The sequence below is a fragment of the Gracilinanus agilis genome, chromosome 1 (genome assembly GCF_016433145.1).
Source record: "Gracilinanus agilis isolate LMUSP501 chromosome 1, AgileGrace, whole genome shotgun sequence".
In the NCBI taxonomy this organism is placed as follows: domain Eukaryota; kingdom Metazoa; phylum Chordata; class Mammalia; order Didelphimorphia; family Didelphidae; genus Gracilinanus; species Gracilinanus agilis.
This window is the reverse complement of record NC_058130.1, coordinates 525,937,266-525,961,581: the sequence shown is the minus strand read 5'-3', so window position 1 is coordinate 525,961,581 and position 24,316 is coordinate 525,937,266. Positions and strand designations below refer to the sequence as shown.

Below are 24,316 nucleotides of genomic sequence, written 5' to 3'. Positions count from 1 at the left end.
CCAGGGGGTGGGGGTTGGGATGGGAAGAGAGGGGTGTGTGTATGTGAGTGTGTAGCGGAGTGGGCGTAAAGCCCGGGCTGAGCCGGTGCACGCTGCCCCCGGCTCGCCGTAGAGAGGCTCTGTGAATCGGGAGGTGCTCATGACGTGCATTACACAGCTGCGCAGGGACCGCAGCAGCAGCAGCAGCAGCAGCAAAAGCAGCAGCAGCAGCAGCAGTCACTGACACCAACACCGGGAGGAGAGGAAGAGGTGGTGGAGAGTGGCACTGAGGCAGGAGGAAGGGCAATGCAAAAGGAGGCAAAGTAAACAGTGGAAGCTGAGCAGGAATGGGGGGAGGGAAAGGGAGGAGAAGGGTAGGCTTCACCCCCCCCCCCACCAAAAAAAAAAAAAAAAACACCCACTTAACAGGGCTTCCCCACCTGTGCCGCTGGCTTTTAGCCCAAGCGAGTCCTAAGCATGTGCCCAGAGCTGCAGCCTCTGCGATGCAGCATTCCTTCCCCCCACCCCCTTCGACTGGGGCGGGCAGCGGGCAGCTGAGTGGGGAGCGGCGGCAACGTGAACTGGGCTCTCCCCGGAGCTCCCGGGCTCCGCACTGGGCTGGCTTCGGTAGGGGCTGCTGCATGATGATGACCTTACAGAGTGTGCATTACCTCACAGGTAAATATCAGCTGATCAGCGCCCAGTGGCAGCAGCGAGCACCCAGACAGCCCTCCCAGCAGCAGCAGCGGCGGCGGCGGCGGCAGTGGCAGTGGCATCGGCCACCGCCGAGAGAAGGCAGCCAAAGGAGCAGCTCTGGAGGTATCGAGCGATTCTTTTCCTCATCCTTGTTATTACTGTTTTGGCGTCTCTCCTTCGTCGAGGCCAGGCGGGAGGGAGAGTGGCTTAGGAGTCGGGGTCTCAAAGCCCCCACTGAAAGATGTTCCTCACTTAGGGAAACTGACCGAGGAGTGTTTACAAGGAAATGCTGGATGGGTTTATTTCCCTGGCCGCAGTGGTAAGCAGTGGTTCCCAGTATTTCAATGCACGGCGGTGTCAAGGCAAATGGCTAAGAGGGCAAAGGTGGGGGGTTGGGGTTGAGGTTGAGGGTCGCCGGGGTTTTCAGTTTTTTAGAGCTTGTTGCCCACTTCAGAGTTTTCACTTGAAGAGAGGGAGGGAGAGAAGAAGAGGGGAAACGATATTTGTGTCAGTTCATTCTTATTTTCTGAGGGGAAGGTGGAGAGATGTCTTTCAAAAGACCCAAAGCGGAGATGACTGGCCAGGAGGAGGAGGAGGGGCTTCCACACTGACATCCTCAATTCTGCTAAGTGCTCCTTGCTTGGGACAAGGTAGTAAAGTACTTCTTTAGGCAGAGCCTTGCTGGAGAGGACATGGTAGAATTCCAAGGAGAGGTTGTAGGTCTTCACTTATAGTGGAACATTGGTCTGGTGGAACCTGGAATTTCTTTCATGGGTCTGTGCACATGCTGTTGGACTTTGTTGAAGTAAAGTTATTCTCCTTGAATAGGTTTTTATAAGTACAGATACTTGCTGCCTATCATTATGCTTGTTTGCCAATTCATTTATAGAACTAGACAAATTACATATAGGTGCCCATCTATACATCTGGACTTTCTTATCTGTCTAATGAAACATACTTTCCTTCAATTCATGAGTGCCGGGCATCTCATTGTTAGTACTAAATGATTTAGTTGCACTATGTAGTTGCTCTTGAAGACAGTATCATTAGTTATAACCAGGGTGTTCATAAAACAACCACAGGGTCCATGCTTTCACATTTTAACAGAATTTTATGCAATTTTTAGTTATGCTGTAGTATTTAGGGGAAGGTGTTGTAACAACAGGTTATTATGAGGCAAACTACTGAACCAACACTTTAGAACTAATTTTAAAGTTCTTAAGTCACCAATCTGTTCTTGGCTTACAATTTGGCAGTCATTTTCTTCACAATACAGTCTTACATATCTTTGGGTTTGGCTGTGTTTTGAAGCTGTTTTAATTATATTTAATCCAGTCACAGTGACAGGAGGCTGGGTAGTTTTTTTTAAAACCATTCTCTTTTATTCTTTTTATTATTAAAACTTGGCTACATATTTCTGTACATGTGTATGCCTTATACTGCATTGTATAGATAATATTCAAAGCAATTTAGTAATGAGGAATAAAGTATTGTACAACCTCCAGTTGTAAAAAATACCTTAAAAGACTTGATAGTTTTAAATGTGCCATAATATAAAGTACTTAACAAGACATTTTTATATAACTAATTATTATTCAGCTGAGCGTACCATGGAATCATAGTATTATCTGTTTAATTGACTAAATGTCTCCTTTAACCTTATTCATTTGCAAAGGATTCTTTCAAATAAATACAAATGTGTTCTCCCCCAACTGTTCTGAAACTATTTTAAAATCCACAATTTTGATGAGATTTTCTTATTCTAGATAAATGAACTTGATATAGATATGTCCAAATTTATGTCACAAAGTTATAATTTTCATAACCCAGATGGGTTTAGCTGAATGGATTGCCTCAGTTGATTAGTGTAGAGTTAATAATATTAGGATAAAAGTTTGAGTTTTATAAAGGGTATTTTTCTTTTTTAAATGTAATAGAGGGGCAGCTGGGTAGCTCAATGGATTGAGAGTCAGGCCTAGAGACAGGAAGTCCTAGGTTCAAATCTGGCTTCAGACACTTACCAGCTGTGTGACCCTGGGCAAGTCACTTGACCCCTATTGCCTACCCTTACCACTCTTCTGCCTAGGAGCCAATACACAGAAGTTAAGGGTTTAAAATAAAAAACAAATAAATAAAATAAAATGTAATAGAGTTGGCACTGCGTTTATAGTCAAAGGTCCTGGGTTTGAAACCATATTCTTATGTTTACTACCTATGTGACATTGGACAAGTCACATCAGTTCTGTAGATCTCATGTCCCTCATCTGTATATTGAGAGTGGTTCAATGGAATGTCTTCTAAATTGCTCTTCTAGTCTAAATGCCATGAAACATTGAACTGAATACATGTTAAATTCTTAGGAATAAAAAATGATGATATATTTGTTTAAAGTTATATTAAAACTAGTCTTAATTAATACTGGTTTTAGCATCAGGAAGACATGAGATAGAATCCTGTCTCACACAATAACTGTATTACTCTTAATTTTAACTTACCTAAGCCCCAGTTTCCTCATTTGTAAAACTGACATAATGATAGCACCTATATAACAGAGCTAATGTGACGATCAGGTAAGATAACAATTTAAGGAAAACACTTTGTGGACCTTAAAACACTGTATAAATGCTGTTATAAATGTCAACAAAAAAAGAAGAAAGGTTGAACACTTCTGAAAAATGTAAGCATGACACCAAGGCATATACAGACATAGGAAAAATGATTGCAATTTAGATTGCAATAATCTAGTCTATTAGATTCTGGCATTTGCTTCATAGTTTTAAGTTCTTCAAGGGTTAATTTTTTTTAAAGGTCAGTGATTCTTAACTATTTCCATGTGTTCCCCTATTCATATTGAATATGTCACTATCTACATGAGCTTTTGATATTCCAAAATTAATGAATGCTTCATAATTTCATCTTTTTTATAATAAATAACTTACATTATAATAGGATAGGTTTAGGCATATCTATATAAATACATACATATGTGCATATATATATATATATATGAAATGGCCAAGGGCACAAACCCCATACATACTATCTTACATTTATCTTATTTTTCAATTAACATGCATTCCCCCCACCTCTGTAGATTTAAAAGAAAAATGAACTCTCATAACAAATATTAATATTCAAACAAAATGCATTTCCATAGTATCCATGTCCAAAAATACATGTCTCCTTCAGCATTTTGAATATATTTATCTCTCTATCAGAAGGTGAGTTAACACAGATCATTATTAATTCTCTAGAATCATGATCATTGACTTGATCAGAGATCTTAGGTCTTTCACAGTTTTTGTTGTTGTTGTTTTAATCTTTAACATGTTTCTATTATTATTCTGGTTCTGTTTACCTCATTCTGAATTAGTTCAGAGAGGTCTTCCCAGGTTTTTCTGAACCATGAATTTCATCACTGATTATGACACACTAGTATTCATTACATTCATATGCACAATTTGTTCAGCCATTCCCCTGGTTCCCTCTTAGTCTCCAGTCCTTTGCTATTCCAAACAAACAAACAAAAAAAGGAGCTGCCAAAAATATTTTTTGTACATATTGGTCCTTTTCCTTTCTTTCATCTTTTTGAAGTATAGTTATAGAAGGGGCATCACTGGATCAAGGGGTATTCATGGTTTCACTCTAAAGTACAGTTTGAATAAACAACAAAAGAAAGAATAGAGTCTATATTGGAAACTTGGGAGCAATATAAAAATCTTGTACTTTCTCAGATTTCCGTGATATGTATAGGTTTCCTTTCTTAACAGAGTCTTTACTGTTCTTATTTCTTATGCTTCAGTTTCATCATTTGTAAAATGGGCAAAATAATAACACTGACTTCCCAGGGTTTTGTGAGGATAAAATTAGATTACTTTGCAAACTTTCTTTGCAAACTTTGAAGTGCTATGTAAATGCTAGCTATTACTAATAATAATAATAATTACAATTATTATTATAATTAGATTTTGCCTCACCATTAAAACTTATTCTTTTGAGGGAAGGAAGAAAGGAAGGCCTTAACGTATTGTAGAAAAAGCACTTGGTTAGGTTAGTTAGAGAGATTGGCTCTCTTACTTACTGGATGTAATCTAAAGAAAGTCATTTAACCTCTCTGAGTTTCAGTTTCTTTCTTTACAACATGGAGACAATACCTCTTGGATTATCTACCTCAGAGTGTTGTTGCTCCTATCAATATTCATACTTTTTATAATCTGATTGACTTGAATATTCCTTTTGTTAATACTGAGTACAACCCTGCTATGACTTAATAAATAGTACTTGGGAGTTCTGGTGACTGAAAAAATGCATTACCTTTTAGTCAATGTGGTGATGAGATCCTCTGAACTTAGCTAGGATGTTCCTTGGGAAATCAGCATCACTATCACCAGACCCATATTAAAGCCTCTTCAGTTTAGCAAAACTTAACTAGAGACTGAATTTATCTAAAAGGCCTTGAGGACCTTGGGTTAATGCCATATTAGGATAAGACAAGAACAGGGGAGGACTTGGGCTGAAAGGCTTAAATTAAATAATGTAGGTAAATCACTTTGCAAAACCTAAGACTATATATGTATTTGTAAACTATTATTGTTTTAGTGGATGGGAAGCTCATTATGTTTCAACTGTGAGGTATGGTTATTTAAAAAAAAATTAAGCAACTAATACTATAAAGATTGCATTACAAAAGTAGGAGTTGATAATAGTTCTGTTATATACTCTGTCCTGGTCAGGCAGTATCTCATTATTGTTCCAGACACAATTTTGGCAATGGGAAAGCATGATCTAAAGAAGATGAACAGAGTAGTGATGGGATTTGGAACTAGAGAAGAGGAGATTCAGAAAGGACATCACAATTGATGGCTTGTCTTGTTGAAAAGGCTTTAGGCTTAATCTGTTTTACCCTAGAAGCCAGAAGTAGGAGAAATAGGTAAATGTTGCAAATGGGTTAATTTTAGCTCATTCAAAGGGGGAAAAATAATATATTCTAACAGAGCTACCCGAAAGTGAAATCAGCTGCTTTGGGAGGAAATGGGTTCCTCATCAGTGGAGGCTTTCAAATAGGCCACATGGTAATTTATGGGGAATGTTTTACAAAGACTTCCTGTTCAGGTATGTGAGAGAATAGACAATCTCTAGGGTTTCTTGAAGCTCCAAGATTGTACAAATATGTGATGCTATCTATTATCCCTAACTTCAGAGAGTTTCTGTATTCCTTGAATTCACTTATTTCCTTTTGGCATTAACCTCCCAACAGCAACTTGTCATTCAGTACTAGATATTGTTTATTTCTACCCTGCCTGTTAATGAGTTCTCTCTCTTATTTCTTCCCTGATGGACTTTAAAACAAAACAAAACTTTTTTCCCCCTCTCAGTTTGCCTTCTTTAGCTGTAACTTCAGGTCAAACTTTACAAGGCACATTGTTGTAATATTTCATAAAATCAGGAAGAAGAGGGGAACTAGGATAAGGAAGAATGGGGGTTCTCTTAATTCTAAAGGCAGGAGGATAAGCTAAGCTTAGCAAAATGTAGGGGGAAACTGTCAACAAAGATTTATAACATTGGACTTTATAACTCTAGACCGAACTTTATAACTCTGGACCAAACAATTAAACCATTCCTATTCTAAGAGAATTCACAGAGAGAACGTGCACACAGAAAGGGGCATCTAGGTCATACAGTGGATAGAGTTCTAAACATAAAGACAGGAGATCCTGGATTCAAATCCAGTCTCAAGACATTTCATTATGTGACCCAGGAAGGTCACTTAACCCCAGTTGCCTATCCCTTACTACTCTTCTGCTTTAGAATCAATAAGACAGAAGGAAATGGTGTTTTTTTTTAAGTTTACAGAGAGTTACATATACAGAATAAAATGTGCAAAATAAATAAAAAGTAATACAATACAAGGTGTTTAGGGAAAGGGAGGGCACTAACACTTGTGTAGATCAGAAAAGCCTATATGTAGAAGGGAGACCTGTGACTTGAAGGCACTAAGAAATTTTTGGAGGTGGGCTAATGAGGAGGAAATGGATTCTAGACATGAATGGAAGAGGCCTAGTGAATGGCAAAGACTCTGAGTGGGATGTAAGGAACAGATTGGTCAATTTGTCTAGATTATAAAGTTTGAGGGGATATATATATCCCCTCAAACTTTATAGTCTATATATATATATATATATATATATATATATATATATAGAGAGAGAGAGAGAGAGAGAGAGAGAGAGAGAGAGAGACTGAAAAGATAACTTGAGGTTACATTATAAAGGGTTTTAAAGGGCAAACAAGAGAGTTCCTATTTTATCTGAAAGGCAAAAAGGTGAGTTTATTCAATAGGGGAGGAACTTGATAAAATCTACAGGTAAAGATCCCAGTGAAATTTGGAAATGTAATTTGAAGTGGGTTTATTTAATATGGTGATGTGACTTTCTTCAGCATCATTCAGCAGTTTGGGAATACAAATGTAAAAATCACTCCAAATTTGCCCTTTATCAATATAGTACATACCTCTACTTTTAGAAAATGACTTCAGTTTAGAGGAGTCAATGGTATAGCTCTCCCCAGGAACAAAGAAGATATGGATTCAAGTACCACACTGGCTCTGTGACCCTCAGCAAGTTATCCGACTTCTTAGTGCTATATAGACAGCTAAGTTGCAGAGAAGTTATATTGGTAGAAGGGTTTTACTCATCTGGAAGTTTCCCATACCAACAAAATCTTAAATGTCATCCCTAACTCTATTTCTTCGTCAATTAGCAACTACTAACATCAGCTTCTAGTATCACAGAATCCCAGAGTTGGAAAGGATTTCAGGGGCCACATTGTTACTGCTGTCTGGTCATTTCAGCTGTGTCTGACTCTGTTTAATCCCATTTGGGGTTTTCTTGGCAAAGATACTGGAATGGTTTGCCATTTCCTTATCCAGCTCATTTTGCAGATGAGGAAACTGAGGCAAACTATGTTAAGTAACTTACTCAGTGTCAAAGAGCTTTTAAGTATCTGAGGTCAGATTTGAAATCAGGTCTTCCTAACTCTAGATCCAGTACTCTATCCACTGCACCTCCTAGCTATAGACAATAATTGTCTCTACTGCACATTCAATAAATAGTCATCCTGTCCATAGTTGAAGACATCTAATGACAAGGAACCCATTGAGTCATTCTACTTTTTGATAGCCCTAATTTTCATGAAGTTTTTTTTCCTTATATCAAGCCTAAATCTTTCTCTCTGCAACTTTCATTCCTTGTTCTTAATTCTACTTTCTGACATCATGCAGATCAATCTAATTACTCTTCCATATGAGTCTTTCAGATATTTGAAGATAGCTGTTCTGTCATTGCATAATTTTTTACTTCTCCATAATGAACAATTAAAGTTCTTCTAATCAATCTTCAGATGGCAAGATGATGATGCCCTTTGCTATACTAGTTGTAACATAATTCAAAGGAGCAAAAAATTAAGGGACCTCATTTCAAAACCTCCCTATGAGTATGTATGTATGAACAACTTCCATTGTTCTCAGTTTCTTCATCTGTTATATGAAAGGGCTATACAAGACTTGTCTCCAGCACTTGCTTTTATGATCTCATCTCTATACTATTTTTAGCTAATTCATGTCCACCCCAAAATATGGTCCCTAGAACTGAGCTCAATCCTCCAGAAATAATTTGACCAGGACAAAGAATGGCAGGACTGCCACCTCCCTAGACCCAGACTCTATGTTTCTCTTTTAATTACCTTAGTTTCAGGTACCTTGTTTGATTACCATGGTAAACTATTATCTCACTCTGAGCTTTCAGTCCACTAAAATTCCCAGATTTTTAGGGAATGCAACACATGCTAAGGAAAAGGGTCCTGCATTTAGAGGTCAGAGATTTTGCTTTGAAATTCAGGCTTTGCCACTAACTGAGTAAACTTAGTCATCAACTAAACTTTCTGGGTATCTGTTTCTTCTTCAGTAAAATGGAATATTGAATTCACTGAACTATGAGGACTACAGATATGATCCTAAGAATTTTTGCAGAGGAACTATTATCATTCACTTTTAGTATTTAGGAGGTTGATTTTTTAAATCCCTTATGAAAGATTTTACATTTGTACCTACTAAATTTTATATTATTAGATTTGGCTTACAATATGTTTAAAGTCCTGACTTCATTGGTAAATGTGTTGGTTATTCCTCCTTATTTTGGGTCATTTGTGATTGGATGAGCTGTCTTTAAGAGCTTTCATTCAAGTCCTTGATAAAAAACATTCAGTAACCCAAAGCCAAGTACAAATCACTGGGGAACAACACTAGAACCACCATGTGCTTCCTTATAGCCTTCCAAGTTGATATTTCTATTCTTTGAATTTACCTAAATCCTCTTTCATCAAACTTAGCATCTCTTTAACAGAGCTATAAGATGAAAGGTATATTTTTTCCTCTTCAGAACAGAATTTTTATTGGTTTTTAGCACATAGCCAGTGGATTCAATAAAGTAGCCAAAAGGAAAAGAAATGATCCAGTTTCAATATAGTACCAAAAAGTGCTTACATCATTTAAATGAAAATCTGGATTGTTAAATGAAGAGTGTAATTTACTGCAAGTATCATGGTGTGCTCAACTCCTAGTGTTACCACTGTATCAGCAACTAGATCATGAGAGATTCAGATTTTGTTTACAAAAATTTGATTTAAAACCAAATTTCCTGGAAAATCTCTACAACATGAGAGCAATCTGTAGAGCAAAGAATTGAGACTGCTATAAATATAAGAAAATGCTCATCTATTGAATATACTTACATTTAAAGAAAATTAGAGTTAATATTATCTTTTTAAGACAAAAGCAAAATTTCATAAAAAAACAGTCCTGTCATTTTACTGTAACAGAGGAGAATGAACAAGACTGTTATAGACTATCTCTAATAGACATTTTAATCTTGATTTGACTTTTATAATATTTAAATCATATCTTGAATATTTCCCTGATGTCTTTTGACAAAACTAAGCAAAGAGCAGTTTCATACAAAACTGTAATTTCAAATATCTAATGCGTTATCAGGCAAAGTAAGAAATAATCTAGTCTCAAACACTGGGCTTTGACCAGAAGGCCTGGATTCAAAATTCTTCTGTGCTACTTATAATCTGCGTGACCTTGAACACTCATATAATGTCTCTGAACCTCAGCTTCCTCCCCTGCAAAATGAATGAATCATACTAGCTTGACTCTCTAAGGTACTTTCCATCACAATATCTGTTTCTGTGGTGTTGTATGATCATCCTACCTAGTGTCTGCTGTTGAAATTTTACCTAAACTGAAGTTGTTCTGTGAATCTAAATGGAGAAAAGATACCTGCCAAATATTATTTAGGTATTATTAACATTAAGTAAATAACTGACTTCTTAGTTAAATTTGACTTCTTGACTGACTGTTTAACACTAACATTAAGCAGTCTGACATAAAATAGTGATTTCTAGAATATTAAGGACAAAGTGAAATCAACCTGGTTTATATGTATATTTTAACCATGGCTCAGATTTGATCCATAATGTTCAACAATTGTTAAATTTCATAATTTCAACTAATGGAACTATTCAATAGGCTACTTGTGTTATTTTTGTTGTTATATCTATCCCAAGAGTCAAACACTATTTGTTTCTCTGTAAACTTTAAACTTAATTTGGAGTTTGAAATGACATTAGCATCACATAAATACAACCATGCCAAAAAATGCTTAAGATGTCTTAATTTGTCTTCTTTGTTGGTCCTTCAAGTAGATCACTTGCTTAGATTATAGGATTTTGATAGAGGCAATGTGGGAACATGGGAAGATTGCAGTATTTGGAGTCAAAGAACCTGGGTTCGTATCCTGGCTCTGTTACTAATTTATCATTTGTATGACTTGGGGCAGGTGATTTAATCTCCTTTGGTCTCACTTCCTCCTATCTGTAAAGTAAAAGGATAGAACCAGACACTCTATAAGGTTCTGTCTGGTTCTAAATCTATGATCCTTTGGTGTCCTGGCTGACCTCAGCATTCTCTTGCCAATGAAACTTTTTGCATATTTGCTCTTAGAAGAGAACATTGTTTGAGGCAGCGAGGTAGCCCAGTGGATAGAGAGTCAGGCCTTAAGTCAGGAGGACCTGGGTTCAAATGTGGTCTCAGACACTTCCTAGCTGTGTGACCGTTGGCAAGTCACTTAATCCCAATTACCTAGCCCTTACTACTTTTCTGCCTTGGAATTGATACTTAATGTCAATTCTAAGAGAGAAGGTAAAGGTTTGGGGTTTTTTTAAATTGATAATTGACTTCAATATTTTATTCTTTGCCACTTGAAAAAAACACTTCCAATTCAATTAAACATGAATACCAATTAAGCCAGGAAATGCAAAGATGAATAACTCACACACCGTGTTCTCTAGGGGTCTACAATCTAGGAGTAGAGATGGAAAATGGTACATAAATGCTAGTCAAATCTTAAAGCGCTACATAAATGTTAGCGATTAGTGTTATTCTAATAAAATTTGAATACTATAATTATACATGAGGGACAAAAAATGTTATGAGACATCTGAGTATGAATAGATTACTTTAATTCAGATGGGAAGATCAGGTTAGATTGGTTAGATTTCATAGAGAGGAATCAGCTGAATAGCTGAGATGTCAAGAATGAATTGGCTACAACCATGTTGTAGAACACAAATATACTTATCAGGGCTAAAAAAAGCGGGGGAGGGCAGTGAATATATCACTAAAAGAAACAACGAATTATAAACCATTATTTTATTTAGCAAATTTCTATTAACTAGGAAAAAAGATTGATGTGAAGTTTGAATGAGATTATTATAATAAAGTATTATATTTCTAACAAGCTGAAATGGGGAAAACATATCATGGAATTCAAAACAAATTCCATAAGGACACTCATAAGCACAGCTTCTGGGGAGGTAATATGGTGCAGAAGACTGGAATAAGAGTAGACTAAGACAGGAGTCAACAAATTACAGCAACATTTTTGTATAGTTGTACATAGGATAATAATTTTTATAAATGTAATTTGTTAAGTGCAAATGTACTTGTAAATGTAAAAACCATTCTTACCTCCCAAATTATACAAAACCAGGTGGTAGGCTGGCTTTGACTCATGAGCCTAACTTTGCTGACCCCTAGGCTACAAGATAACTTGATATGGTTTATTTTGAGTAAATAGGGTAGGCACATTGTTTAATGAAGAGCCAGATTCATAAATAATAAGTGTTTTATCATCCTTTGATTAAATATGTAACATTGGAAGACTCACATTACCTCTAAGGGCTTCATTTTCTCATCTTTTAAAATTAAAGACTTGAACATTATAGCTAGGCTTAATGTAGTATTTTAAGGTTTTTTTTAACTGTTGTTCAATTGTTTGCAGTCCTAACTCTTTGTGACCCCTCTCAGGAACTTGTTGGCAAAGACATTGGAGTCATTCATCATTTCCTTCTCCAGTTCATTTTACAGATGAAAAAACTGAGGCAGAAAGGGTTAAGTGAGTTATCCAACGCCACATGGCTAATAAGTGTCTGAGGCTAAATTTGAACTCAAGGCTTTTTGACTGCAGGCCTGACTCATAAATAATGATATGTTATAAAAACAGCAAACCTGCCATAATTCAGAAAAGGCAACATGGTAATGATATGGCCCTTAAAAGATAATATAGGAGCAGCAATACTGATTAATGAAGCATAGCCTAACTTTGTCATTGATATTGTTTTTGTGTCATTCGGTCATGTCTAACTCTTTGTGATCCCATGGACCATAAGCTATCCATGGTGTTTTCTTGGCAAGGATACTGGAGTGGTTTACCACTTCCTTCTCCAGTGGATCCAGTGGATCCCTTTATTGAGCAATCAGAGTTTAAGTGCCCAGGGCACAGAGTTAGGAAGTATCTGGGGCCACATTTAAATTCAGATCTTCCTGATGCCAGACCCAGTGCTCTTAAGCACTGAGCCACAGCTTCCTCTAGCTAACATTAAGAAAAGCCAAGTATAAGTACTAATATAGAAGACAAAAGATCTAATGAGAAATCTTAAACTCTAAACTAAATAATATTACTTACATAATATTACTTATTATTAAATAATATTACTTAAATAATATTATAAATAAATAACCTCTAAACTTAATAATATTAATAAGAATATAAAAAATATGAGGTTTAAAGAAAGTATTGTGGGGAGGAGAAGCTACAAAGAAAGGGATATTTGATAACTGGCTAAGAAAATCATTCATTCATTCATGAAGGAAATAGCATTTGATCTAGGACTTGAATTATATATAAGATTTTAATAGCAGGAAATAGGGAGCGAAGCTATTCCAGGTAGAGAGAAAAATACTAGTAGAGACTTGGAGGAGAGAAGGGAGACAAATGTATAGTTAAAAAGTGATTGAATTTTGTCTATAATCCAGTATAAGTCTGTAGGGATCCTGAGTATAAAGAAAGAAGGGTCTTGAATGTAAGGTCTCGAATTTCAGACTTAATTCATTAGATAACGGGGAGCCAATGAAACTTTTTGATGAGGGAGTAACATGATCATAGATACTGATGAAAAAAATCTGATTCTGGAAGTGATATTACCTAGGTAGATTGGAGGAGAAAGAGACTGAAGACAAGGTTCCAGGCAAAAAGCAGTAAAGTTCTGAGCAATCAGAATGGAAAGATACACTGTACAAGTAGAATTGGGAGGATAGGATGATTCATCAGATGTGGGGAATGAGATCCAAGTTCAAATGCTTCCTTAGTCACAAGCTGTGTGACTCTTAACTCTGGGGGAAATCATTTAACTTCAAAAAGCCTCAGTATCCTCATCAATAAAATGAGGATAATGTGAGCACTGATCTCACAGGATTATTGTGAGGATTTGATGAGATAATGTGTGTAAAATGCATTGCAAGCCTTTAAAGTTTATATATGTTAGCTATTAAGAAGTAAATTAGTTATGAATTAAAACTGTCTCTGAGGTTTCAAAGTGGTTAACTAGGAGAATGTTTTCAGAGCAAGAATAAAAGGGTGATCAAGAAGATAAAACTTTAAAAATAGTGGAGGAGATATTCCGGGGTGGTAAAGAGAGGAAAATAATGAGTTCAGTTTTTGATATATTGAGTTTCAACTTCCAGCAGTACATCTAGGTAGAGATGTATGTGTAAAGTGAGACTAGAATTTGGGAAGAGAGCTGGTGCTGGAGATAAAGATTTCAAACTATTGGGACAAAGACAGTTGAAAGAGAATATAATGTCAAGGGAGAGAGCCGTAGAGAAAGAGAGCAAGAAGTTTAAAGAGGACTAAGGACAGAACTGTAGAGAACCACTTATTTTACACATTAGGGGCAGGATAAGGTGCCAAGAACAACAACAAAAAAAGAATGTTTAGTGAAGAAAAAGTGGTGAGGCATCATGGAGATAAATGAAAGAGAGAACTTAAAGAAGGGGAATTAACAATTTCAGATACTGTAGAGAAATCAAAAAGGATGGGAACTAGCAAAGGCCTTTGGATTTCTTGATTAGGAGTACATTAATGACATCCTGGAAAGCAGTTTATGTAGAGTAGTAGGGGCAAAAGTAATGGGGAAGAAGTAGATGTAGCAAGTATAGATAACTCTTTTAAGGAATTTAGAGAGGAGGGGAAGGAGATCAAGAAAACAGTAACTTGAAGGGAGTTAGCAGGATTAACAGATGTTCGGGGTGCTTTGATTATCATTTTAAAATCAATTTTGTATTCTGCCCCAAACTCCTTCAGTTGATTTTAATGGATTCATGTTATTTGAGCTATTTTGCTTTAATCCTTAGCTTAAAGTAGAAAATCAATACATGATTCAGGTAATCACATCATCTACTTTATGTCTGAATTTGTAATTGAACCAATCCTGGGACCTATGCAGAGTCTACCCCTAACTCCTTCTCTCTTTATCTGGTAGATTAAAAATAATCTGGTTCTTTGTCTACTTTTGTATACATTTCTAGCATTGCTGCCTGTATTAGAAGCATGAAGTATTGAGGGGTTGGGTGGTGGCTACACCCGTTATCTTTTGAATCATCTCTCTTTGATAAGATTGGGATATGTGATGCTGCTATTCAAGAGAGAAACTTAAACAGAAATCCAGGCTCACAATTATCACTGCTGCATCTTTTCCACAGCAAAGGATTAGGTATCCACTTGCACACATGATGTTGTGCTCTAGGTCATGTGAGATAAGAAGCTACCTTGGCTACATGACTGCCCTGAGGGAAATGAAGCAATGTTTCTAATAAGATCAACTGAAGACAGGAACCAAAGGAAAAAGCAGAATGGATGGGGTTGACAATAAGGAAGGAAAAATAAGTGGCATTGTGATAGAAGAAAGAAATGGCTTTGAATTGTTTTTCATATCTGTGTGCTCTACCTACTCCTAGATATAGTTTCTTTTAGGAGATTGTACTGTGTGTCCACAAGAATCTTGCTTTGAACTAATGGTTATTTTTTTGTCAAAATAATTAATTATCATAAAAGTCAGAAACACTAAAAGACATGAAACCATTGTTTTTTTCCCTTCCTTTTAAACACTAGCCTGTCAGATATTTGCTTGTACATTATTTTCTATTATTTCTTTATTTTAATGTCATACATTTTGTAAACTATGGATTTTGATTTCATATTTCTTTTTCGCTATGCTAATATAAAACTTTTTTTTTAAATCTATCTCTTATCATATTAAATAAGCCAGGAAAATGGCCCATGAATAGTTCATCTACTGATTTCAGATGACACACACACTTAGTTCGGGGAAAATATTATTCTCTCACTGTTGCTTATTCTTTCAATATTCCACACCACCAGTTGTCTTATGTTTGTCCTTTCCTTCTGTCTCTTTTGCAGCCAGCCTGCTTTTATTTCCCATTTCATATGTACTCCTTTTGCTTGATGTGTCTGTAATTAAAAGGGTTTCAGGATGATACCTCATCCCCAAGCCTTCAATACATAATGCTTACTTAATAGCTTCAGTTGGGCTGGTTCTGGGTAAGATAATCCATTAAAATAGGAAGAATGCTGAATTTGGAATCAGAGGACTAAGGTCCAAATTCTGTTTGCCATTTACTGACTCTGTGCCCTTGATCATGTAATTTAATATCTCTGGTCCTCATCTGTAAAGATGAAAAGGATTGAACTATATGATGCCTAATGACCCTTCTAGCTCTCCATCACTGATACTCTCTTATCAACAGATTTTTTTTCAGATCTTAGCAGATGTCTTATCTCAACAAATACAGTCATCCTTTACAAAATAAAAGTTCTTAGACCTAGTAATGTTACTAGTACGTTTTCTTCTGTAAAATAATTACTGAGTTGACATTTTAAAAATTGTCCTAAATATGAAAAGTCTCTGGATGCCTTTCAAATTTTTTGAAATGAATTACATATGCACAGATTAAGCCTGCCATTGAATTGCTCCAACACGAACAAAAATTGTTCTTAGGAAATGATGAAAAGTCAAGAAGAAAAGGATTTTCAAAAGGTAAGAAGTGTACATTACATTCTCTTTGGGCAACATTCCAGGCTCTCCCTTCCAATCCAGCACTGGTTTCTATTTATGAGCACAAAATGTGGCATGTTTTTCATATTTGGATAAATTTTACCTCTTCCTTTTAACCTAAAAACTGCAAAAGCAGTGTTTATCATTAGAACGTGCATGATGGAAGAGTTTTTGCTCACACTGCTAAACATTCTCTAGAAAGTGATGGAATACTGTTAAATTTGAAAATTTGCTTCAAAACAGGAATTGTTCTTTAGGATAAGAGAGAGAATTTCAAAACGTGTGGGTGTTATTTTTCCCTCTTTTCTTTAATGTAGTGACTAATCCTTCTTTTTATGGTTCTTTTGTTTTAGAGTGTTATTTTGGCATGTGACTTACAGTTCAAACTATACTCTGCTGCACCCAATGTAATGGGCTAAAATTTAACTTCAGATATAACCTGTGCTTCACTTTTCCTTCAGTATGAGAGCCCCTAAGGGCACAGCACTGTTTAAGAAATCTGTTTTGAAAAAGCTGCCCTTCTACCTAGAATGTATGTTCTTTTCACCTCCTCCTAGAACTCCCAAAGCTAAGTTGAAGTATGTTGTAAACAGAATCTTTTCTGATCCTCTAGCTGTTGTGTTCTCCCCACAGATTATTTTGTATTATTTTGTATATGTTTATTTGTGGACAAATTGCCTCCCTCCATACAAGTGAGAGTTTGTTTCATTTTTGTCTTTGAATATCCTTCTACCTAGAATAGTTATGTTGGAGTACAATAAATGTAATACAAAATTGTTGATTGATTGATTGATCATGATCTAGCAGTGGAATCTTTGAGAGTGGGAGTGAGTTGAAGCAGTCATCCTCCTCTTTCTTCAGTTTTAAATTTTCAACTCAATTACAAAGGTGTCAACTTCTTTTTCAAATCCATAACTTGGAATTTTGCTGACAGGGGCAAGCAGCACAAAATGTATTCTCATAGCAACTTTTTTTTCCTAGGGGAGAAAAGGTAAGAATGAATTTATTTATGAAGGGACAATAAATGGGATTGATAAGGAGAGTCTTTAGGAAAAAAAGACCATGTATCTGAAGACTGTTATGGTAGAAATTACCATAACAAGACCCAAAACTTTGTGGGGAGAGAAATATCAAGACAACATGATGCCACTGCTGTATGGAGCAAGATGGAGACAAAATGGAGAAAAGCTCTCTTATGTTGTGGCCAATGGGTATTATAAATTTGTCTATGCCACAATTATCCTACTTCGGGTTCTGATGCCCTCTTGCTGGAACTAATATAAAATTAATCACAATGCCTGCTGTCTCTCCCCATTCCAATTCATCTTCCCCACAGCTGCCAAATTTATATTCCAAAAACACTGGTCTGGCCATGACACTCCTTTAATTGAGAAAATTCAGTGGTTTCCCTTTACCTGCAGGATAAAATATAAACTTCTGCCATTTAAAGCTCTTCATAAATTCCTGTTGCCCATCTTTCTAAGCTGATTATTCATTCCTCCTCTTTGTACTCCACATTCTAGCCAAACTGGTCCTCTTACTGCTTATGATAGACAACATCCAGAAGACATTTCTATGCCTTTGCACTGGCTGTCTCCCATGTCTGAAATGCTCCCATGATCACTTGTCTTGGGCCTTAAGAACTCTCTGACTCAACTCAAATGTTTGTTCCTTTAAGAGGGCATTGTTTGGGGATAGCTGGGTAGCTCGGTGAATTGAGTACCAGGCCTAGAGATGGGAGGTCCTAGGTTCAAAACTAGCCTCAGACACTTCCTAGCTGTGTGATGCTGGGCAAGTCACTTGACCCCCATTGCCTAGCCCTTACCACTCTTCTGCCTTGGAACCAACTCATAGTATTGATTCTAAGGTGGAAGGTAAGGTTGTTTGTTTTTTTAAAAGAGTGTATTGTTTATTCTTTCAGTTGTTTTTATTTTGCATACATTCTGTATTTATTTATCTGTGAATATGTCTTTTATTCTTCCCTCCAATGAGATGTGAGCTCCTGGAGGAAAGATGCTGGGTTTGGGTTTTTTTTTTTTGTATTTATATCTGGACTTGTCCATGGAACTTGACTGCTGAGAATAAAGAGTAATATAGTCTTGCCTAGCACATAGTGGGCATTTGATAAATGCTTATCACATGGCCAGTAGGAGACTGTCACTGCTTGGAGAGTGTCAAGGATGGAGATAAGGGATGAGATAGAAAGGGAGAGAAGACTCTCTTAGGGAGTAGTGACTAGGAAATAACTTCCTATTTTAATTATTTTTTGTGGATTAAATGTTAAGCCTGGTTGTTAATATCTTCTGAAGTTCTATCCGTAACATTAAAAAAAAATTTTTTTTAAAACTACTCTGGGACAATGCTACATTTGCCCTATCTTAGCTACTGAATGGTCCATTTCACTTACCTCTCATTTTCTTACCCATTTCTTTAATTCCTTTTCCCCCTTGATTTCTCCTTTACTTTTCTTCCTTCACCTACCTAGAATGACATCTGTGAAGGGGACCATAATTAAGATTGGCAGGCCTCATCAAGGTGATAGAGGAAGAATTATTTCATTCTCTTTTCCCTACTTTAAATTTAGATGAATAAGGCCATGCCTACATTTTTGAACCCTTGAAAGGAGTTCAAATATTATTTCATTTCTCTTAATCTAAGACCCATCTTAGTTAAGACTTAATGCAATTGGGTTTATAAGGCGATAACTCAAGGTATCTGATAATTTAGACAATTGTAGTAAAGGAGCTAACATTTTGAATATAGGAAATGCCCAGTTACCTACTAAGCTTTGTTCCTAAAGCTCATTTTAGTAGTCAAGTTTTGTGAGTTTAAATTACGTTTTCTCAAGAAATGGTTCAGGAATTCAAGGATCTGGGATGGCATCAGCGCACTTCTTCCTTTGACATAGATCATAGCCCCTCTATGCTTTGATGGTTTTGGTGGGTTGTTGTTGCTTAAAATTTTAGTACTTAATTGTAAACCCTCTTTAGATTTAGCTAAATTATTCTGGCAATGAAATGCACACAGTTAAATATCATGACTGTACTGTATTCAAAGTCTGTGGCTGAGTAAGCCTCCCTCACCAGAGCCTGTGGTCTGTTGACAGTCTTCAAGAAACCAGGTTGCTTGTATACAACAATGAGGCGTTAGAGTTAGAATTCAATGTAGGTAAAAACAAAGTTATAAGTAAGGGATATATTTATAGAATAGACCATTAAGGTCTATTTACCCTATAATTTAGTTTAAATGCTATGTATTTGTGAAGAAAACTAATAGAAAATAATACTGTTGTAATACTCACAATTAAATAGTAGTTGAGAATTTTTTTCATCTTGACTTTTCGTGAATTAAACTTTTAGAATAATGATAGCAAATATTTCTATTAGTGATTTAAGGTTCAAAAAGCACTTTGCATTTGCTATATAACTTAATACTCAGAATGAGCCTTGAGAAAGGTACTATAGGTATTATCATCTCCATTTTGTAGGTAGTAAACTGGGACAAAAAATTAAAAGAGGGAAGAGAAGAAACAAGCATTTATTAAGCATTTACTCTGTGCCATGCACTGTATTAAGTGCTTGGGATATAAATATACGCAAAATGACTGTCCTTACCCTTAGAAACTTATAATCTAAAGAGGAAAGACAACACAGGAAAGGCAGCTGAAAAGTAGGGAAGTGGAGAAGGAAAAGAAGGTGCTAAGATTGAGGATATGGTTCTGAAGTCTATAAGTTAAGAATGGAGGGAAGAATGACTATCTCAGACCCCTTTGTAAAATGATGGTTCCAAGAGAAGCTAATCAGTGGAAGAAAGGGGTGGGTTTGCAGAGGGGTATTATAGGTTGAGAAAACCGTAGGGTTGGTTAAATGCTGTAAGGAAGAGACAGCATCAAAGGCATAGTTTTGTAGTCCAAAAGCCAAGAACAGAGAAAGATTTAGTGTCTTGTCCAGTCACATAAGAAGTGTTAGAGGCAATATCTGAACCCATGGATGATCTGACTCCAAATCCATTACATTTCACACTATAGCATGTTGTCATCCCTGTTTGGAAAAGGTTGCAAGAGTAGATGGATACTTTGATGAAGTTCAAGTCTCTTGAACATTTTCAAGGCTTTAAGAAGTTAAAACACCTTATTCTTCATTATATTTAATTTCACGTCAAACTTTGTCTCTACCCTTCCTAAATATAGTATGTTGTTGGTGCTACCACTGTGGCTACCAGACATGATTAGAGTTGATTTTTAGTAGTTGAGTAGACTAAGAAAAGAAGGAAAGAGAGGAAGTAATAGCAGAAAAGTCCATTTTATTCAGAATCAAACTAAGCAAGAGTTAGAAGATAAAAGAGAAGGAAGAAGGTAGTTAAATGGAGGAGCATAGTGTCAAGGGCACTCTATTTAAAGGCAGAATACTTGAGTTTCATGGATTTAGAACTGGGGAAGAGAGTGTTAATTAAAGATCATCTTGTATACCTCATTTTATAAGCAAGAACATTGAGAGCCCCTCCTACCTTACCTTTACTGTCAAGAGCAGCACTATTGTCCTAGTCTGCTGGTCTTACCACCAAGGTATTACCTTCAATTCCTCACTATCCCTCACCCTCATATCAATTTATTGTCAAGGTCTATCTATGACACCTTTGTAATATATCTCAAATATGCCCCCTCCTCTTCTGCAGGCCCTCATCACCTCATCCTTGAACTATTATAACAGCCTGCTGGGGTGGGATCTGCCGCCTGCCTCAAGTCTCTTCTCATACCTCCTCCATTCAGCAACCAGAGTGATTTTCCTAAAGCACAAGTTTGACCATATTTCCCTGGACCCAGCCCATATTGGGCAATTTCTCTAACCCCCATGCCTAGAATGCTCTCTTCCTCCTCATTTTTGCCTACTGGATTCCCTAGCTTCCTTTAAGTACCAACTAAAAATCTTAACTTCTACAGGACAACTTTCCTAATCTCTTTTAATTCTAGTGTCTTCCCTTCATTAATTATTTCCTTTTTATCCTGAGGGTTGTATAGGATGTTCAGGGAAGACTAGCACCTCTGGTGTGAAAATTTGTTGTGCCCTTTTTAGAGCTACTCATGCATCTTTGGCATTCACTTGTAATTCATTTCTCACCTATGGCTCCAAGAAACTATTGCATAGTGATAGCAAACTTTTTAGAACCTTTTAGATACTGTGTGCAATGAACTCCCCCTCAGACTGGGTTCCATGCCCCACCCCCAAGATTGAGTGCTCCACCCACCTACCTTACCCCAACCAGGGGAGGGATAAAGAGAGAGGAGTGGCTCAGGTGCTCTGCTCAAGGGAGGAGGTAAGTGCTTCCATTGGGCTGCTGGGCAGAGGAGGAGCAGTAGAAAGAAGGAAAGGAACAACTCCTCCCAAGTCCCTCTGCTTTTCTAATAACTAACTCTGGTGGGTGACAGTTCATGTGCCTACAGAGACATCTCTGCATGCCATCTTTGCCACACATGCCACACATAGGTTTGCCATCACAGCTATAGGGAATACAGAGGCCATACCCAAGGAAAAGCCCTTTCTTTCAGCAGATGGGCTAAACCAGTGTGAAGGTAATTGTCAGACCTCAAACCTGTAGTCAAACCTTTGGGGATGTCTACACCATGCATGTGAAGACTTTCTCTAGTGAAATTGGAAGATTATAACAGTGATGGGCAAACTATGGCCCGTGGGCCAGATGTGGCACCATGAAATGTTCTATCCCGAGTGAAATTATTCCTAATCTGAAAAATACAATGAGTAGGATACAAAACAATGAAACTTTGAAAGAGTTGCCTTAGAAACAGACTGATAGATGAGCATTTCCTTTCCTTTGGCCCCTTCTTTAAAAAGTTTGCCCATCACTGGATTAGAACAATTTGTTACAATGGAAATGAAGACAACAGAAACAGGCTCTGAGGAGTGCATAGAGCTTGGTCAGACTTTAAAGATGCCAATGTTATCCACTGCATCCCAAACTATCACTAGTCCTCCTGGTTTTTGGCTTGCCAATGAACTTTGATGACTCTGGAAGAGAGAGGAAAGTTGATGACTTTGTGCAACTTTATCTCACTTAAATCTATTTCTTACACAAGTTGAGACCCTGTCATGTCATTGATCCTCTTCAAAAACAAAGGACAAATAACAACAATTTTTCCCCTATTTGTAGTTTGTATATGCTTATTTTCATATCTCCCCCATTAGACTATAAACTCTTTGATGCTAGAACTGTCTTTTTTTTTTCTGACCAGACATCTTATCTGACTTAAGGTTACAGTTAATAAAACAGTAGTGCTACGATTCCAATCCAGGTCCTCCAATTCTAAGTCCAAAATTCTATTTACTGTACTATGTTGCTCAAAAAAACCTGTTTCATTTACTAATTTGAGCAAGCCACAATCTCTCCAAGCCTTTTTTTTTTCTCTTTAGGTAATGCTATGCATAGAGTTCAATATATGGAGTTAAGAATACCTGAGTTCAAATTTTATCTCATATGTTAGCTATGAGATCCTAGGCAAGTCATTTAACCACTGCCTGCCTCAATTTCCTCACCTGTAAAATGGAAACAATAATAGCACTCTCGCCACAGGGTAATTTTGAGGATAAAATGAGATAATATTTCTATAAGTGCTTGTAAACCTTCAGGCACTATATCATTAAAATTAATATTATTATTAAGTGGTTGGCTTGAATGGTTCCTACAAGCCATTCTGTCTCTGAATTCTATGACTTTATTCAATTTGCTGATTGGTTGATTGATTGTTTGAACTAAATATGTGGTTTTTTATTTTGTTTTGTAAACTCTTACCTTCTGTTTCAGAATCAATTCTATGTATTAGTTCCAAGGCAGAAGAGTGGTAAGGGATAGGCAATAGGGGTTAAATGACTTGCCCAGGGTCACATAGTGAGGAAGTGTCCAAGGTCGGATTTGAACCCAAGACTTCTAGGCTTGGTTCACAATCCACTAACTCACCTAGCTGCCCCCTTTAATACATGTTTATTAAATATTTACTGTGCTATATGCAAGGGATGTGCTCTCTTTGAGGGATACATAGGTATTCTGAGGGTCTAGTGATACAGTGTAGAAAACTGATACTGTCCCTGTCCTCCATAAGATCAAGAGAAAGATAGGATAAATATAATATGAGATAGAATATGCTAGGCACAAATAAGAGATACATACAAAGTATTCTAGGAAAGATTAAGGATTGAGAGAGCCCAGGAGGGAGGGAAGGATGGAAGGGTAAGGGAGAGGAGAGGAGAGAAGTGGAGAGGAAGGTAGGGGGATCAGGTAAAGATGAGTTTGATTGGAATGGAGAGTGTAAGAAAAAGAAACAGAATGATCTAAGACTGAGAAGGCAATTTAAAGCAAGGTTGTAAAGAGCCTTAAATGACAAGCAAAAGAATTTATATTTTTATTGTAGGGGAATAGGGAGCTACTAAAGGTTTATGAGCATGGAGTGAAAAGCATTAAGACTTTGTTCATCTGTATAGAGGATTCCCTGGAGACTAAAAGAAACAACCCTTTATTTGGTGAACCCACACCATCTAGAAAAAAGGGATTCCACAATATATCCTTCCTTGTCTCTGACAAGAACAATTGAATATGCTGAGTTTTGGCAGGGAAATAAAAGCCTATGCTTACTTCACTGAGCCAGGAGAGCAAAAGCATTTGGCTGCCTACAAAACTAGGATACAGAAAAGCAGAACTTGCTCTCAGCTAAATTCATTTTTCTTGCTCAAAGGAAAGCATTAAGTTTACTCCTTATCATGACTGATGGCCAGATTAAGAGAGAGGGGTAATAACATTAGATGGTTGGAAATAATAAGGATCAAAGGTTTTGGGATTTGGAGCTGGTAGGGAGTTTAGAAACCAAGTCCAACTACGTCATTTTTTGATGAGGATCCTGTTTACCTCAGTTTCCTCATTTTTAAAATGAGTTGGAGGAGGAAATAGCAAACACTCTCGTTTCTTTGCCAAGAAAACCCCAAATGGGATCATGAAAAGTTGAACATGACTGAAAAATAACACAACAACAATTTAACTATAGAGAGATTAAAAGACTACCCAAGGGTCACAAAACTCAGAAATGTAATTTTTTACCAATCCTCCT

The 24,316-nt window shown here is 36.8% G+C and overlaps 1 protein-coding gene across 1 annotated transcript in view; it reads left to right on the top strand.

Moving 5' to 3' along the window:
* The first annotated feature begins 739 nt into the window (after nt 1-739).
* The window catches only part of DTNA (dystrobrevin alpha), a 458,249-nt gene continuing 434,672 nt past the window's right edge, over nt 740-24,316 (top strand). Inside the window, exon 1 of the mRNA XM_044666412.1 lies at nt 740-798. The gene's annotated coding sequence lies outside the window, so the exon portion shown is untranslated. The remainder of the gene's footprint in view (nt 799-24,316) is intronic.